The sequence below is a fragment of the Protopterus annectens genome, chromosome 11.part0 (genome assembly GCF_019279795.1).
Source record: "Protopterus annectens isolate FY-2018-M chromosome 11.part0, PAN1.0, whole genome shotgun sequence".
NCBI classification, from domain to species: Eukaryota; Metazoa; Chordata; order Ceratodontiformes; family Protopteridae; genus Protopterus; species Protopterus annectens.
The window spans coordinates 526,808,737-526,828,998 of NC_056745.1; the positions used below are offsets into that span (position 1 = coordinate 526,808,737).

Below are 20,262 nucleotides of genomic sequence, written 5' to 3' on the forward strand. Positions count from 1 at the left end.
TACATTCAACTGGTCAAAGTCTGTCTTGCTGCCTTCTCAGCGCATAAGATTCATAGGAGCAGAGATAGACTCAAAATTAATCGAATCTTCCTTCCTACGAAAGGATACAAACATTACAAGGTCAAGCCCGAGCCCTGCTTCTAAGATCCAAAGCCCCAGCCAGGATGGTCCTGCAACTTTTAGGTTCAATGTCTGCCACGGTTCTCCTAGTTCCTCTGGCAAGATTGCACATGAGGATTCTTCAGTGGCTGTTATCGACACAATGGTCTTTTCAGGATCTCCCCTTCAATCATCACATACTGATTACAGAAACGTGCAAGCGGGACCTCCGCTGGCGGCTTCTGCCATCAATCTGAATCAGGGAAGACCTTTTGTTATACCCCTCCGGTGGCCACCTTGACAGCGGATGCCTCCCAGACGGGTGGGGGGCATTGTCTGGGCAGGTCAGTTCAGGGTTCTTGGCTTCCAGCGAAACATTTCTCCATATCAATGTGTTGGAAATGAGGGCTGTACTTCTGTCCCTACAAGCCCTCCACAAGTTTCTCCCTCAAGGCATTATCGCTATCCACACAGACAACATGTCGGTGGTCTGGTATCTAAACAAACAAGGAGGGACCAGATCTTACCCCCTTTGCAGAGAGGCCATGAGGGTGTGGGAATGGGCAGTGGCTACCAACCGATTCCTGGTAGTGACCCACATTCCAGGAAAATCCAATGTATTGGCAGACAGACTGAGCAGGACTATTCTCTCTCCTCACGAGTGGTCCCTGAACGAAACAGTAGCAGCTCAGATTTTCAAAAGATGGGGGATTCCGTGCTGCGACCTGTTTGCAACACCACAAAACACGAAGTGCAAAAGGTTCTTTTCCTTGACCCCGCGTCAAGGGGAGGCAGCTATGGATGCTCTAGTCCAACCTTGGCCAACAGGACTGCTTTATGCTTTCCCTCCGGTTCCACTCCTCCCCAAAGTCATCCAGAAAGCTTCCCAATTGGGGTCCACAATGATTCTAATTGCTCCGTACTGGCCTCGTCAGGTATGGTTCCCCTACCTACAGAAATATACTCTGGACGGTCCTTGGTTTTTGGATCTAACTCCGGACCTTCTGGTTCATCAGTCGGGACAAGAGCACCAGTCCCTTCACACTTTGAACTTAACAGCTTGGCTCCTCCACTTCCGACTTTAGTCAGAAATCACACCTTGGACCCGGAAGTTATTCACATTTTATCTTCAGCCCACAAACCCACCACTAAGAAATTGTATCACAGTAAGTGGAAGAGGTTTGCTATCTGGGCTCAACTCAGAGGCTTAGACCCTATTACTGCCCCGATACCAGAGGTCTTGAAATTTTTAACATCCTTGTTTAATCAAGGATCTTCAGTCTCTACTATTAAAGTCCAACTAGCAGCTATCTCCAAATTTCACGAATCCATAGACCCACCGTTGATGAGCAGCAGATTATGTAAAACTTTCATGAAAGGTGCTGTGCTTTTAAGACCCCAGTTTTTCATCCTGCGCCTCCGTGGGATCTTGATTTGGTACTTCGTGCCTTAACATCTTCCCCTTTTGAACCGGCTGCTACATGTGAGTTGAAATATCTGTCTTGGAAAACTGCCTTCTTAATTGCAATTACCTCTGCAAGAAGAGTTTCAGAACTTCAAGCCCTATCTATCAAACCACCGTACTTGATTTTTCACAAGGATAGAGTATCACTTAGACCTAATCCATCTTTTGTTCCAAAAGTTTGTTCTAATCTATGTCTCCAACAATCTCTAGAGCTACCAGTTTTCTTTCCAAAATTTTCAAACAAAGCGGAATACACCTTGCATACATTGGATGTTCACAGGCAATTTTGCTTCTATCTAGACAGGACTCAACAAATTCGAAAAACAGATCAATTGTTTGTGTCCTTTTCAGATAATAAACTGGGTAAAACCATCACTAAAGCTACTATTGCCAAATGGATTAGAGATTGCATAACTCAGGCTTATTCCTCTTCAAATAAGCAACTTACAACATCTGTCAAAGCTCACTCTACTAGAGCTATGGCTACCTCTATTGCATTTCATTCCAAGCTCGCTATTTCTGAGATTTGTGCTGCGGCTACTTGGTCCAACCCGCACACTTTCATTTCCCACTATAAATTGGATGTGGCATCTAAAGGGCGAGCATCATTTGGTTCCACGGTACTCAGGAGTGTTTTCCAGTGAGCCACCCAGGATTTAGGTGCTAGGGACGCTGTCCCATCAGTCAGAATGTAGGCGAGATAGGATCACATAACATCTTTTAGTTATGTACTCACCATAACTTCAGATGTTTGGGATCCATCTCGCCTACATTCCTAATACCCACCCTCCTTCCCCCTGCCTTGGAGATCAGAAGAGATTGAACGGTTTGAGTTCTACTGTTTTTATCTTTTATCATCTGTCGATGTTATATAAGCAGTGCATGCGTGTGTGCATGTATGCGGACAAACTAGATCTGGGGGACTGGTAGTGGTGCATCCTGGGATATAGTAAGCTCAGCCAATAAGAGACTTCGCTCTTTGGCATAAGCGCGCCGAGTCGGAGCCGAGGGATCGGCTCCGAACCCATCAGTCAGAATGTAGGCGAGATGGATCCCAAACATCTGAAGTTATGGTGAGTACATAACTAAAAGTTTAGCTTTATTACCTCTTTGTTCTAATATTTTGTCCCTTTCTTCTGTGAGTAACTGCGGGTCATAACCTCCTTGTTCAAATTCAAGAGTCATACCATTTAGTTGTTCCATGCATAAGTCATCATTGCTATTTAATCTACTTGCTCTATAGTATTGACTTCTGACTATACCCTGAAATATGTGATTAGGATGCATACTTCTCCTATGTAAATATTTATTTTTATAAGTAGCCTTTTTATAAATTTTAGTAGTAAGTATGTCATTCATTAGATTTAATTCTACACCCAAGAATTGTATTTTGGTAGTAGAAAAAGACATTTCAAACTTCAGAAATGATGTAGTTGTATTAAGATGCATAAAAAATTAATTCAATTGGTCTGAAGTGCCTCCCTAAATGAAAAACACATTGTCCCCAAAACATTTATAAAATAATACATAAGGTCTAAAGAAAAGTGGACATTCGTAAACAAACTTCATTCAGCTTTTGAGTAAAGGTATCAACTTTATTCCTGCACAAAAAGACATTATTGTTTATGCATTAACAGACTTAAAGCTTTTTACAAGAAATGTTAATTTAAAATTGTTATATAAGGATACGCCTATGAATACACAGACTTTACGTAAGGGGAGTACATTTATTCCCCTTAACCATCCTGTTGTTGCCGCGTTCCACAATATTTGTGAACAGTTATATACACTGTATACAGATAATAATTTTAAGAAGTTTTATAATTTATCAGTCCCTGAGCTAGAAGCCTTGAAAAAGTTAGAAATGAACATGGATATTATCATTAAGAGAGCAGATAAAGGAGGGGGTATTGTGGTGATGAATGTAGTTGATTACAATAATTTTATGTATGAGTTACTATCTGATTCTAGTGCCTTCAAGCAAGTAACGTATAATGAGGTTGCTAAATGCATTTCTAAGGTTAATATGTCCTTATTTGAACTACATATTAATAATGATATTTCTGATGATTTATTATATTATTTCTCTATACCATGCCCTAAAACACCTATATTATATGGCTTACCTAAGGTGCATAACTCTATGACAACCCCTCCCATGAGACCCATTGTCTCTGGGAGGGGCTGGTTAACACAATCTATCTCTCTGTACCTTCAAACCATATTAAAGGAATATTTAATGTATGTGAAAAGTTATATTCGAGATACGGGTGATTTTCTTAATAAGCTTTATACCTGGCATCAAGGGATGGTTACATCCCCTTATATTTTTGTGACACTAGATATTAACTCACTGTTGACGGTTATACCAAATGATTATGGCATTAATGCCATTAGGAATACCTTATGTAAATATGGTAAATTTAATGGCAGAGAGATAGAGACTATATGTGAGTTACTTGACATTGTACACAATAATAATATATTTATTTTTAACAGTGAGTATTACCATCAGATAACTGGTATTGCAATGGGCACAGCAGTTGCAAATACTTATGCAAACCTAGCCCTTAATGAATGGGAAGAGAAGTTTGTTTATGAATGTCCACTTTTCTTTAGACCTTATGTATTATTTTATAAATGTTTTGTGGACAATGTGTTTCTCATTTGGGGAGGCACTTCAGACCAGTTGAATGAATTTCTTATGTATCTTAATACAACCACATCATTTTTGAAGTTTGAAATGTCTTTTTCTATTACCAAAATACAATTCTTGGATGTAGAATTAAATCTAATGAATGACATTCTTACTACTAAAATTTATAAAAAGGCTACTCATAAAAGTAAATATTAACATAGAAGTATGCACCCTAATCATATACTTCAGGGTATCGTGAGAAGTTAATACTGTAGAGCAAGTAGACTAAATACCAATGATGACTTATGCATGGAGCAATTAAATGGTATGACTCTTGAATTTGAACAAAGAGGTTATGGCCCACAGTTACTCACAGAAGAAAGGGCCAAAATATTAGAACAAAGCGGTAGTAAAGCTAAACCCTATTTTTCTTTTTTTTTTTTAATCTTTTTATTTTATTATCTTATAGACAAACAATACAAATCACAGAAGAACACTGTACAAACATCAACAAAAACTATATACAACTATACATTGCCCATATCATTCACAATATATACAACAGATAATACATTAAGGAGATATAATACAAAAATGAAAAGTGTTTCAGGTTAAAAGACAATCAAAGAATACATTCCAAAAATTTTCAGAACAGAACTTGTGATTACCTTTATAAAAGAGATACTTTTGTGCCCTAATATGCCTAATTACCAATTCCTTTAGACCTTCCCATGTTAGTGCGGCTTGGCACTTCCAATGCAATGAGATATAATATTTGATAAATATGACAATTGAAATCACCACCTTGAGCTGAGCTTTAGTAATATTATCAGGAGGGATATGTAATAAAGCAAATTGCCAAGAAAGTGTTGATTTTTCGTATCCCATTTTCTCCAGAATAACTTTAAGGGCACACCATAGTCTGTACACACATTTGCAACTCCAGAAAATGTGATATATATCGGCTACTTGATCCTTACAAAATGGACACAGAGAAGACGAGTTGGGATGAATTTTATTAATGATTGCAGGTGTTAAATACGTATTATTGGTGATCATGAGTTGCGTATAAAATAATTTTTTAAAAGGGATATATTTAATACTTGATTTGAGAGCCTCTTTCATTAGTGCGGGAGTTATACTCGGGTCCTTATTCCCCCTTATTAAGGATAAGTGCATGGCAGACTTTTTCTTAGTCAAACATCTGAAGTTATCCGAGATCAGGCAAACCTTTAATTTATCCAATAAATATACTTTAATAACTAGACAAATCTTTGAACTATTGAATCCATACTATGATTATCCTGACTTATCTAGAGAAAATATCGAAATTGCCAAGGTTATTTGGAAACTTCTTCTGCTAAAAAAGAAAATGACTTCCAATGTATATAAGTTATTAAACCCTATTTTTCTGCTCCATTTGGTAATTATACTAGTTCTGGCAGCACTAATAATAACACATTTTTCAGATATACTACTACTTACAATCAGTGTACTGCTGATGTTAAACAAATAATTAATAACAACTGGGGTATATTATCTGTTTTGCCTGAGTTGAATAATATATTACCAGTGCATCCTATGTTTGCATATCGTAACTCTATGAATTTAAAAAATAGGTTATATTATAAAGATTTAAACCAACGCACTAATAGTAAATTCGAATTTAGTAAAAAAGGTATGTATCCTTGTATGAACTGTTCAGCATGCAAGCTTATATGTAAGAGTAATATATTTGTTCATCCAGTTACATACAAGTCGTACACCTTCTCGTGTACTACTACTTGTAATACTACAAATATAGTCTATCTTGCAGTTTGTGATAAATGTCCTAGTTTTTATGTAGGGAAATCGACAAGAAAACTGCGTGAATACATTATAAAGCATAGATCAGATACCAATCACTCAATTTTAACAAATGCTATTGCTAAACGTTATAAAATTGAACCACACAGACAGTTTTACATTTAGAGTGATAGATATCTGTTTCATAAATATGAGAGGAGGTGATAAAAATAATGACTTGGAGATGAAAGAATATAACTAGATTATTATGCTGCAAGCTGACATGGTATCAATTAAACCAGTCTTGAAACGCAAACAACTGTGCAGGAAATATCACAATTTTATGATTTTTATATATATATATATATATATATATGTGTGTGTGTGTGTGTGTGTGTGTGTGTGTGTGTATATATATATATATATATATATATATATATATATGTATAAAGTTTTATGGAAAAAAAAAAAAAATATATATATATATATATATATATATATATATATGCGCACACACACACACACACATACCTTAGGGCTTTACAAGCGATATTGTATTTGTCAATTATTTGAAATTAGTTTTATTGAAATACTTCTATGTTTGGCTGTTTTATCATGTGATGAATATGATTCTAGTATAAATAATTGGATGTTTAATTGATTTTTCTATTGCACTGAAGAAAGAGTAAATCCGAAAGCTTTGTGTGTTTTATTAAAAGATTTGGACATAACTGTGCCGTTTTTATTTCATATTGTTGCTTTTTCTTTTGTAAACGGCAAGTGTGTTACAGGTTTTTGCTTTGTATTTGGACTTATATAAAAAATCTGCCATATATAATAGGTGGGAATAATGATATCTTAACATAATGGCAACACCTTCCATACTGTCTTGGAATGTGAATGGTCTCACAGGTTTAAACAAAAAGGAAATAATACTTAATTATATTAAGAAACACAGAGTGCAAATAGGGATGTTACAGGAGATACATTTGGAAAGAAATGAGCATGTGAATTTGGTGAAGAAAGGATTTAGGATAGATACTCTGCAGAATTTCAGGAACAAAGGAAAAGATGAGTACTTATAATTACTAGAAGAGCTCCAATAGTGATAGAAGAGGGAAAAAAGATAATGTCAGCTTTGTAGTAGTAAGGGGCTACTGGTAAGAGGTGAGGAATTACACTGGCATGTATTTATATTCCATCTAAAATTGCTGTTGTGCTGTTTTAAAAATGTTGGCAGAAATAGTTAGCTTTCAGCAGGGAATGTTGCTTATAGGTAGGGACTGGAATTTGATTTGCAACAATGATGATGTATATGGGGGGCCTAGAAGGGAAAATAAAATAAGAAGGTAGATTTCTGAAGACATTTATGAAAATATTTCATGTGAAACACATGAGTTCAGTAATAGAGAGAATTTTCATATTATTCCTCAAGGTACAATAACTGGGCTAGACTTGACAGAGATGATATTTCACAGGAACATGTGCATTTATTTGAGACCTTTGATACACATCCAATAACTATTTCAGATCATGCACCAGTAGTTACTAAGATAAAACTGTAGGCAAGGAGAGACACTGGCTCTTCCCCTCCTACCTGTTAAAAAGAGATGAATTTACAGACTGGGTAATGGAAATTATCTGGGATTTATGAGGGGAGATAGAAAGTACTCCAGAAGTTATAGCTAGTGAGTAGGATGAAATGAAACTGGTGTTTAAAAATAGGGTAGAAATAAAAGAAAAAGAGATCTGGTTAAAAAGTAATAATTATCTAGAGGAGCTGGCAAAGATTAAGGAATCTCACAGAACAAGAACAGGCGCAACTACGGAGTGGTGCTAAAGAGAAAAAAGGGAGTACCTGGATAATATGCATAAGTTTAGAAAGATTACTGTTAAGCAACTGTTTTTTTTTTTTTTTTGATAACTCCAGAGCACATTTGTTTTTGGGAGAACGACTTAGGCAACAGAAAGTAGAGGGGGTTGTTACCATAGTTAGGCACCCCATGACAAGAAGAGTAACCAGAGATCCTGTAGAGGTAAAAGTTATTTCAGAAGTTATAGGAAAGTTTGTCTAAAGCATAAGTGGAGAAATCAACAAAAAGCACAAATGGAAATATTTATGGAAGACTTAAATATGCCAAGGGTAGAAGCAGATCAGGCTCAATAACCAACAGTTGACATAGATGGAGATGATTTATTTTAAAAGGTGGAGAGAGGCAGACATCCTGGAAAAAAGCTGTGATGGCTGTATTACCTAAAGATAAGTACCAATCTGATCGAATTTCATTTAGATCCATTTTAATTTTAAACCACTATTGTAAAGTGTCTATAATGTCTAAAAGAATGGCAGAGGCAACATGAGCCTTGATAGATATGGACCAATGTTCTTTTGTAAAGAGGAGGCAAACCTTTGACAACATTACTAGAACAATGATGACCCTGTGGGAAGCAGAATGTAAGAAAGTACTGCTATTATTGGTGAACCTTGATTTTTAGTAGGGCAGTGGAAGCATTTGCATTTCCTGATATGTTAATAAGGTTAGTTAGAATGGTATATGAGGAATCAGAGGTAAAAGTCAAAGTGGGCTGGTTCCTCTCTGATACGTTGTCTGAGCAGAGGGATCAGGCAGGGGTTTCCTCTTTCTCCTTTGTTTGCACTATCTTTAGAACAATTGGTAAGGAAAATAAAGGACTTGGAAATCCAATGATATAATTGTCATGGTGTTCAAGAAAAGTTGGCTTTATTTGCAGATGATATGTTGTACCTGATGGAACCAGAAAAGGACATCTCATTGTTATGGAATATTCTAAGACATTTCTTTTTTTCAGGATATAAAAGTAATGAAGAGAAAATGAATAGTATAGCTGTAAACTATGTACGCACATGTGAATTCAACAATACCAGTATTTATGGAGACACGATAAAATGAAGTATTTAGGAGTATGAATGAAAAAGGATTCAGTTATGGTAGCCGTGGATATGTGGAATGAGACTAAACAAAAGATAATACAAAAACTGAGAAACTAGAAGCTCTTGCCTGTTGATATGAATAGCAAGATACAAGCATTAACATGTTTTTAGTCCCTTTAGTTTTATACACAGGGCAGGGATATTGTTATCAACTAGAGAAGTTGTGGCTAGTCATTAATAAACAATTGAAGGATTTTATTTGGGAGGAGATGAGAGGAAGAGGGCAACAGTCTACTGGGATAAGTTGATCCTCCCAACAGAACAAGCAGGCTTAAAATTATCTAACTTGAAGGATATTTTAGAGCTACACAGTTAAGACTCTTATACATAACACAAGCAGAAAGCTGCAATTCAAAAATGCAAAGGGATAATGATAAAACAGGGTGGTAATTCAAGAAATAAGGAAAGAATAGGATTTTGGAAGCAAATCCTTAAGGAGAATAATAACAGTCATACAGAATATTATATTCATAAAGTAGCAGAAAGTATACTAAGAACTAACCCAACATGAGAATGGAGAAAGGAGATTCTGCCCATGGGGATGACTGTAATTAGGGGTACAGAGAACAGACAAGACAGGCTGGACTTTACTGGAAGAAGATGGCAAAGGAACCAAGATGTCATGAGCAAATAATTAGAGAGGGAAATGTAATAGAATGAGAAGAGGACAAGAAGACATTTGGATTGCAAGCTAGTGATTGCCTTCCCTGTCAGTGATTAATATTGGAGTACAGACAAATAAAAAAGGTAGGGAAATCTAAATGAAAGCAGAGCCCTAGTTGAGTTTGTAATTGAATCTAGAACAGAAGCTGATGTTAAAAAGGGATAATCTGTAGGGCATAACAGATTTTGAACAATAACTATAGGAATCAATCAACAGAGTTCAGAAAAGATTGGGAAGAGAGAGAAGATATGCATTTCACAACGAAATATTGGAAGGATATATGTTTGGTTCCCAAATACGCAAAAAAGTCTAAAAATATTTAGGATTTTTTCCTGGAAATTTTTGTGTAGATACTTATAAACCCCAAGCAGACTTAAAAAATTTTCCTCAGGTAGATGGCAAATGTTGAAGGTGTGATGGGGAAAGATGTAACTGGCATCGCACATTTTGCAAGTGTAATGAGTTAGCAGACTTTAAAAATTCCCCTGCAGTGACCCTGTTAGGCATACCGAGTGAACAAATGAGTGTAACAAAGGAAATTATTTTTATTTTTAGTTGGGATACAGGATCTAAATTGTCTAGACATAGTAATGCCTTGATAAGTTAAATTCTGGTAGCTGCCAAAAAATGCAGTTACTAGAAAATGGAAATCAAATTCTATACCAACTATAATTGATGTAGTGAATATTGTAACAGAGATAAAAGAATAGGAAGTGGGATCTTTCGAAAAGGGTAGGAGTAAATTAGAACAGACAAATGGAAATTGCAGGAAGAATAAATGCAGGATAATGTTTTGGAGGAGGAGGAATGAGGTTTATGAGAAGGAAGGAATTTAATAATTTATGTAATGTTTAGCTTTATATGGTATATAACAATATATATGAATTATAGTGTTTGTAAATATGAACCTTTTAATATGGTTTGATTTATTTTATATAAATGTAAGTGTGCCTATGTCACAAGTGATAATTCAGTAAACATAGATATTTGGAGGGGACCCTTGCATTGGGAGAAATCATTTAGGAGCCACTTCTGTCCATTAGTAGTACAGGGTGAATCCTGGAGTAAATTTCTTTTTTCTGTCCGTTGATCCAAGTTATGCTTGTAGTTTGTCAGGGATGAGCTCTTGTTTTACATGGACTGGGAGTCTGTTCCAGAGCAGTAGTTCCCTCTGAGATATACCTCTCCCTGTAAACTATTCGGTTAATGTTACAGAAGAGTTTTAGGTCCTAGGTCATGTATTACTGATGCTATGTGACTTGCAGATGTGAAGTAAGTCCATAAGTAATGGGTAGGAGGATGCCTTGTATGCCAGACACAGGTCCCCTCTTGGCAATCTGTAAAAGACTGAATTTAATGATAGGGCTTTGAGGCAGTCCATGTACTGGACAGATAGTTTAGGCCTTGTACCCTTTTTATTAGGTATCACTGTGTTTGTTCCAGATGATGTTTGTGCCTGGACCAATACATTCCAAAAGAGCATTATAATCAATGATTAGCCTAATGAGGGCTGAGTAAATGGAGACAAATGCATCACTGGCTCTACCAGCAATCCCCTTGTTTATGAGCTACACAGTATAGAAGGACTCCTTACCACAGTGGACAAATGCTGGTCAAAACCCAGTCAAAATTTATGTCACATACGCTATATGTCATTGTGTTCTGTACCACTCAGATGTTCTTTGTGTTTCACTGTTGCAGTCATTACATTTGGGTAATCTGCTGGCAGGTTGCCCTCAGTCAGCCTGAATAACAAAGTCTTAGGTCCTGCATCGGTTGCTGTCTCTTCCTCCATGACGTCAGGGGTATAAAACATGCAGCCAACGCCATTTTAATCAGTCTTTTTTGCCGCGCGGTACCTGAAGCAGAAGCAGTTCACAAGTGCCGGTCGGCCGACTCCTGAAATTTTTCGAGTTTCAGAACCAAAGTCTTCAAGCTAAAGCCAAGTACCCCATTGGGGAAACTTTTTCTTGCTCTTTACCAGTGTCAGTAAAAGTTAATAATTGTATTACTTGTGGGAAGCAAATACCTCATAAGGATTTTCATTTGTACTGTATTCCTTGCCTAGGCCCTGACCACAACATGCCTTGCTGTCAATTTTGTGCTAAATTTAACCAACGCACTGTTAAGTGTCAGTATATTTTTGCTTCTAAATATTTTGGCTCAAGATTTTACTATCCAGAAATGTCATCGGTTAGCAATCCGACTACTGGAATTCACAAAAAACCCAAACAAAAAGACAGAGACAGACCATCGAGGTCCAAAACCGACAAAGAAGCTTCTCCTAAGCTAGTCACTAGTTCACCGGTACTCAGTGAGGTGCTTTCACAGCCCCTGATATCCGCTACTTTTGATTCGCAGACCTCTACCGAGACCCATTCAGAGTCCGGTATGCCGCAAGACACTTCAAGTATCGAACCTGCAAATGTCTCTCCCTTAGATGGGTCCAGAGCCGCTAAGCAGGCACCGGCTTCTGAGGGTGTTTTCAGGTCTAAAGTTTTGTATATTAAACTGACGCCATCATCAAAAACAAGGCCAAAACTAACTTCTATGTCTTAAAAACCGACACATGGGCCATGTGTTCAGGCCCCTATGCCTAAAAAACAAATGATCAAAATGGCTGAGGATTTAATTACCTTGATCAGGGGTTCCCAATCCCCTCCTGCTAAGAGGCCTAGGCAAGGCACTGATTATGAATCTTCAGATCAGGTTTCCGTTTCTTCTTATTCCTCTTCTGATCAAGAATTTTCTATTCCTCCTTATGAGGACTCTGATGCTTCTCCTCCTCCTGAGGATTTTTCTTTTGGAGAAACTTTACATACCTTAAGGAACATTTTCATTGGGAGAGTCAGGATTTCTCAGAATCCAAAAAGAGGCTAAGGGATTTCCTCCTCCTTCCTCAGCATAGGCCTTTGGCTATACCTCAAGTTTTTGATATTGTTGATGATGTTTTCTCAGAATCCAGCATGGCTCCCGATTCCCTGCCTCCGGCTCCTAGTAAGCCAGACAGATATTACAGGGTTCCTGACTCCCACAAGTTTCTTTTTAAAAACCCTGCTGCTGACCCTGAAACAATTTCTTAGGGTCCCAAGGGTGTTAAGGCTTCTACTGCTAAAAATCCTACCCCTTCTGATAGAGACTCCAGGGCGCTGGATAGATGGGGTAAGAAGGTTTACACGTCTGCAACCCTGGCAGTCAGGGTTTTAAACTGTCAATTTCATATGCTTAAATATCAACAGCATGTCAATTATGTTGATTTCTGACTGTGTGGAAAGTAGAGATACAGGATTTATTGCATTCAGCTGAACAAGTTGGTAAGCATACTTTGCAATGTGGTTTTGATTCCTTGCAGGCCTCTTGCAGGGCCACCGTAAATGGATCTGTGATAAGAAGGCATGCTTGGCTCAAGGAGCAAAATCTGCCTGATCATGTTAAAGCAAAATTGTTGGATGCTCCTTTACAACAGGACAGTCTGTTTGGTAATAAGGTAGAAGAAGTTTTGAAAAAGATGGAAGATAAAGCTAAATCTATGCAAACTGTAAAAGATTTCCTACAAGTGCAGCCACGCAGGTTCAGCAGGCATTGGCCTACTAAGAAATAGTCCTTTCCAGTATCCAACAGAGCCACTTAGGTCAAACCCAGACACTCCAAAGGCTCCAGGTTTCAGTCACAAGCAACTTACAGAACAAAACAATGGGGTGCCTCCACCTCCAAATCTGGAAGTAGCAAGGCACCCCTTATGGTAAACAGTCTCAATGACTTTCCTCTGCCATTTCCAAGCACATATCTTTTGGCAGCCCCTTTGGAGCGAAAACTAGCACTTCATGCACAAAATTGGCATTTAATTACCCAGGACAAGTGGGTTTTAAATATAGTATCCCAGGGATACAGATTTCATTTCCACATGTTGCCAATTCCAAACGGATGGCCAGATCTGCCTCCAAATCAGTGGGCAGAGGCCCAGAAACAAGTAATGTCCCTCATGGATATGGGGGCTATTCATCCAGTACCAAACCAGGAAAAAGGACAAGGTTTTTATTCAAGACTGTTCCTGGTACCCAGAAAAGACAAATCATGGCGTCCAGTTCTGGACTTATCCATTCTAAATACTTTCCTGCCTATGCTGGGCAAGGATGGCCTGGTTTGTAACTCTAGACTTACCTTACCTGCATATCCCAATCAGGGAATCTTGCAGAAGATACCTCCGCTTCAAAGCAGGCTGTTTGCATTACCAGTTCTCTGCACTGCCCTTTGGCTTATCTAATATGACCAGGGTCTTCACAAAGTGCCTGGCACCAGTAATTGCATTTTGCAGACAAAGAAATATTCAAATTTATCCTTATATGGACGATTATCTAATTCAGGCAGAAAACAAGGACACTCTTCTACAACATCTGGCGTTTGTAAAAAGGCTTCTAACATGCCTAGGGTACATCATAAATGAAAAGAAATCACAACTGGTACCCTCTCAAATAATTACATTCCTGGGTGCAAGCTTGAATACAACTGCCCAGATGGCTTACCTCACGCCAGACAAACAAAGTCAGTTGATGACATACTTCAAACAAGTGTACACAAAAACCCAGCTGTCTGCAAGACAAATTCTGCAGGCCTTGGGGTTCATGGCTTCCTGCATTTTACTAATTCCATATGCAAGACTGCATATGAGGAAACTTCAGTGCTACCTAAAAAACTTATGGAATCAACATTGTCACAGCCTGGAAACAATGATCCCTATCATTCCTTGCCTGCAACAGGAGTTCCTATGGTGGGCAGAGACCTGTCACCAAAACAAGGGACTGTCATTCATTCCACCCACTGCCACCCAAACCCTGATTACAGGCGCATCAGATTATGCTTGGGGGACCCATCTGGCAGGGAGATGCATTCAGGGCAAATGGAGCCCAAATCAAATGCACCTACATATCAACCAGAAAGAAATGCTAGCTGTACAGAATACTCTGACAGCCTTCAAGGACTTTCTTCATCCAGGGACAACTACTGATAAAGACGGACAACACCACAGTTATGTGGTATATAAGCAAGGGGGTACCCACTCCTACCCCCTTTGCAGACTAGCCATGGCCTTGTGGAACACAGCCTTGACTTACCAAATACATCTACAAGCTCAATTCCTGCCAGGAAAGCAAAATACTCTGGCAGACGAACTAAGCTGAAATCTTATGGACCCACATGAATGGAAACTGGATCCACGAATCTTCAGCATGTTGACACGAAAATGGGGGAGCCCAGACATAGATCTTTTTGCCTCGCCCCAAAACTATCAGTTGGACAAATTCTGCACAAGAATTAATCACAAAAAAGCTTGGAAAGTGGATGCTGTATCCTTCAGCTGGAAAAATCTGTCAGTCTATGCCTTTCCCCCCTCTGCCTCTGCTCTCCAAGGTTTTACTAAAAGTCAGACAGGAAAAACCAAAAATGATTCTAATTGCTCCAGACTGGCCTCGCCAACACTGGTACCTGCTCCTACACAATATGTCACACCTTCCTCCTTGGTACCTGCCTCAGACACCTTATCTACTCTCTCAGCAGAACTATCAAATTCTGCACACTCAGCTCCAAACTCTGAATCTTGCAGCATGGCTAATCAACTAATTTCGCCAGTCACATCTCTCAGTAAACCTGTGATGGATGTCATTTTGGAGGCAAGAAGGCTTAGTACTAGAAAATCTTATGCTGATAAATGGAAAAGATTCTGTGCCTGGAACCAAACATAAGGAATAAACACAGCAATGCCCGATATTCCTCAGATTCTGCAATATTTAATTGAGATGCTTCATAAGGGCCTATCTTTTTCTTCTATAAAAATCCATGCCTCTGCCATTTCGGCTCATTACAACACAGAGCCTCCTCTCTTTTCTCATCCCCTGCTAAAGCAGTACCTCAGGGGGGCCAAAAATTTGAGACCTCCCAGGAGAGCACCAACTCCTTCATGGGACCTCAACTTTGTGCTGGAAAAACTCACACTACCTCCTTTTGAACCAGCTGCTACTGCAGACATAAAATTTCTCTCTTGGAAGACCGCTTTTCTTTTAGCAGTCACTTCAGCTAGAAGGATTTCAGAACTACAGGCCCTCATGGCAGTGGAGCCTTTCATTATCTTTTATCCGGACAGGGTGGCCCTCAGGACCAATGCATTCTTTATGCCTAAGGTGGTATCCAGTTTGTCTCTTAATCAGACCATTCATCTGCCAACTTTTTTCCCAAATCCGCAGAACAAGGGGGAGCGGATTCTGCATTCATTGGATGTACACAGACAACTAAGATTCTACTTAAACAGGACAAAATCTCTAAGAAAATCTGAGCAATTACTGGTGGCATTTGCAAAATTTATGCCACTGACCACATACACTATACCTTATTGTGTTCTGTACCACTCGGTTTAACATTCTACCTCTTTTTGCTTTCCTAACTCTAACTTTCCCTTTACAAGGACTGCATACATATTTTATTACTAGTGCAGTGTCACTGCTGTTACTCAAGTGTTGGCTTCACATACAGTACTACTTGCCTATGTAACATTTCTTGTTAATGTGAGTTTTTTGTCCAAGATGAAACTCTAGTAGGTCTAGTTGGATCAGTGCTTTACTCCGGTTATCACATTTAATAAACAGTAAATAAATTTTAAAAAGTTCCCAAACTACTGGGTCAACTCTTAGGGTTGTATTGTCAGTGCCATAGTTCCCCGGGGTAGTCAACTTTCCAAAGTACACGAGAATTCATTTTTTGGCATTTATGTTTAATCCATCAGTCCGGCACAAGTTATTCATTTTGGATAAATCTTCCTGTAGGATGCCTGAGTCTTTTAGGATTCAGTCATATTTTTCTATGTTTTGGCCAAGACAGCTTTGATTTCTTTCCGTTTGAGAGAGGACAACAATCCCTTCCTGCTCAGGGGGAGATTACCTCATTTATTGACAAAAAAAAAAAACATTCTGCATCTGACTTGGAGTCCCTGCATTTCAGAATTTAAATGTAGCCATTTTGAATTCCAGAAGAAGATTGTTTTGAGCTGTGGTCTGGGGGCTCCTTGAAAAGGTAGTGAAGTCTACTACTATAATTTGTCAAAATGAAATGCATTGTGTTATTGGTGTGAAAACCACAAACTTTGTAATTTTTTTGGGTTGTTTCAGTACATCCCAGACTACCATTCAGGAGTTTATTTTCAAAACCTTTCTGTTCATCTATCAGGATGAAGTGTTTTGCCTTCTCATATCAATCCTTGGGATCTTTCTTTGACATCTAGGTAGTTTTCCATCCAAGTAAAACTAAGAGAGTTATGATTTTTCCATATGATTTTAATTTTCATTCTGGAAATATTTTTGACATGTAAAATGATCCATCTGCTGGCTCTTATGTCTGCTTGAAGAATTTCTAAATTGTAGACTGTGTGAGACCCTATACTGACTTCTGTAAAGACAGAGTGGGTCTTTGTACCCATGGTTTTATCTGACATTACCCTCAAACAAAATTTACACCTCCCCTTATATTCATTCAAAACATTAAAAAGAGAAAATCTCATATAAAATGAGTCATAAAAGGCAACAGCTGATAAATGTTCTAGAAATATATTATCAAGAAATCTGAATCTTCACTGTTTGCATATATTCCTAGAACTAAAGATAGCCATCTCTGTGGCATAGAGGGATAAAACCCTGACTACATAATAGGCGACCCATGTTCAACTACAGCTCGGGTGCCTGTAGGACCTGACTAAGGAAAATGATAGCCCCACTTATAAAATTGAATAAATATGTAAAGAAGCAATGGGAGTGAGCAGCCATTGCCAGCTTATCTGCCTATATGGGAAGAAGTCTGTGACTGACCACGAGTGACACCTAGTGGGAGCAGTAGAAGTTCACCTAGTGGAGTTCTGAGCTGACCAAGCATGGGCTAACGTAGCGCAATCACACTAGTAGTTGAGGAGAAACTAGCATGTGATGCTAGCCTTCCACCATGAGATAAAGATGGTGGGTTTGGAGGAGCTTTCAAGAGGGAAGACTATGTGCTTCCGTGAGAAGAGGGTAGGCTGTCTGTCAGGACCAGAAAGCTGGCCTACTCCCCTACTGACTAACTCTTGCCGGGGGAACAGTGGGTTGATGGTGCTCCCACACAAAAACAAACGGACTGTAGGGCTCTTGTCTAACCTGAGAATACCCTACTTCTTTTCCAATGTATTGAATGAGCCAATTGGGTGAAAGTGGCTGAGCTACTGGGTAAATTATGAGTCTTCATTTCATATCTAAATAGCAACTTATACAGAAATGAGACCGCTTCTTAATGGATTGTTATTTGTATTGGCTTCTTTCATGATCTAAAAGGTAAACCCCTTCAGGGCACATTTTATTAGGATAGATTCTGCTGCCTTTTTCAAAACTGTGTTTTCAGAAGCTATCTTTAAATCACCTGCTTTGTTCACAGTCTGCTCCTTTTATCAAGTGTTATGTTAGGTATTGATAGCATAGCTAGTGATGGTTTTGCTGCTGCACTTGTGTTGGAGTAGCGTATCATTTATAGGTTCATAGGTTGGTACTGGGCTATCTACCCGAAGGCATATATTAGCCCAGCCACGTGCGGCATTCACCGCCCCTTTAGTAGTTCCCTAGACCCTTGTACTAGCAGCTAGTACCTTGGCCCCTATCTAGTAGTGCTGTTGGTGTGATCCCTTGTGTGAACTTTCTGTTACCCATTCACTCATCAAGGTTCCTGTTGAAGAGTGATAGTGAGGGGCTCTGGTTTATGGAGATCGGGACCCTGTTCCATAGTAAGGGAAGTCTCTGCGAAGGGAATCTATCCCTCCAGCATGTTCTCTTCATTGTTGTGTTGAGGTTTATATCCCTAGAGCGTGTAGCTCGAGTAGATTTGGTTTTGCTAAGATGGAGCATGTTCAACAATTCTGGGTTGGACATGGCTCTGTACGTTAGGCAGAGATCGCCTCTGAGAAAGTGGTATGCAACAGAGAACAGTCTTAGCTTTTTCAGTCATGCTGCATAGGGCAACTGTTTGAGGCCAGTAATCCTCTTGGTTAGGTACCTCTGTGGTCTCTCCAGCTGCTGGAGATGTCTAGCCAGGTACATTCCAATTAGTGCATTGTACTCAATAATGGGTCTGATGAGGGAAGAGTAGAGGGGCACCATTACATCCTTAGATCTTGATGCGAACCCTTTTGTGATCAGATGGGTCACATAGAAGGACTTTCTAACCACTTTGGCAACATGGTTATCAAAGGAAAGCTGACTATCTACTTGGGTCCCTAGATCCCTTATTTCTTCTTCAGATTTCAGGGGATTACCTCCTATGTTGTAGTTTGCGGGTACTCTTTTTTTTTCAAAGGGGATTACTATGCATTTTTTTGCATTTAGCTTGAGACCATGGCTTTGACACCATGCATCAGTCTCATTTAGCTCTTCTGGAGGATCTCCATGTTGGCCGGAGACTCTATTATAGCAGCCAGTTTGCAGTTGTCCGCAAACTTAGTCAGCCACAGCCCTTCTGTGCTTGCCTGTACTTCTGAGAAGTATATGCCAAACAGGAGGGGCCCCAGGACAGAGCCCTGAGGCACACCACTCATTACTGGTCTGGATTCGGACATAGATCCCACTACTCTTACTTTATGGGATCTGTCTGAGAGCCAGTTTGCGATCCATCTTGTGACGTAAGGGTTTATGCCCAGGCTGGTGAGCTTATCAATAATACCTGAATGGGGAATGGTGTCAAATGCTTTAGCAAGGTCAAGGTAAGCCGTGTGCACCTCCTTTCCCTTATTTATAGCCCGAGTAACTGTCTCAAAGAAATCCACCAGGTTCAGGAGGCATGATCTGCCCTTGACGAAGCCGAACTGTGTGGGGTCCAGCGACTGGAGGTTCCCAATCTCTCCATTTATGAGTTCCATAATGATTTGCTCCATAGCCTTACAGATCAGACTGGTCAGGCTTATTGGTCGGTAGTTCCCAGGGTCAGGTGTGGCCCACCCTTGTGTAGCGGGACTACCGTTGCCGTGCGCCATTCTATGGGCACATATCCTGTGGAGAGGCTGAGACTGAACAGGGTATTAAGTTACAGGGTTAATTCCTTTTGGAGCTCGCGTATGACACAGCCTGGGACACCATCTGGTCCCATGGAGGCAGTGTTTTTAGCTTTAAATAGAGCCTTGTTAACCAACGTAGCAATAATAATTGGAATTGCACAATCCCCTGGAATGGTAATAAGCCCTGTAGGTGGTGAGGAGGGAGGGTTTGCACTGAACCTGTCAGCCAAGATGTTGGCAATGTCCGAAGGGTCAGTGTATTTTGTTACATTTTGAACTAGCTCAGAACAGACCTGAGCGTTGCCATTTAGGTTTTTGACGTAGCCATAGAAGGCCTTATGGTTATCCTTGGCAACTTTCTTTTCAAAATTAGCTTTAGTTGACTTGATGAGGGCCCTAAATTTCTTAATAATGCTGATCAAGGATGATTTTTCTACTTGAGATTTGGCCTTTTTTTGTATGTCTCCTTTTATTGTAAAGTTTGCTTATGGCCGGGGTCCACCAGACTGGTTTCTTCTTGCTTGAGGAAGGAGTCTTGGTTTTATTTGGAATAGCACGGTCCATGCAATCAATATCATGCAATAATTTGTTA

The 20,262-nt window shown here is 39.2% G+C and overlaps 1 protein-coding gene across 2 annotated transcripts in view; it reads left to right on the top strand.

The window, feature by feature from the left end:
* The window catches only part of OTUD6B (OTU deubiquitinase 6B), a 1,944,790-nt gene that overhangs the window by 1,685,755 nt on the left and 238,773 nt on the right, over nucleotides 1-20,262 (top strand). The window lies entirely within an intron of this gene.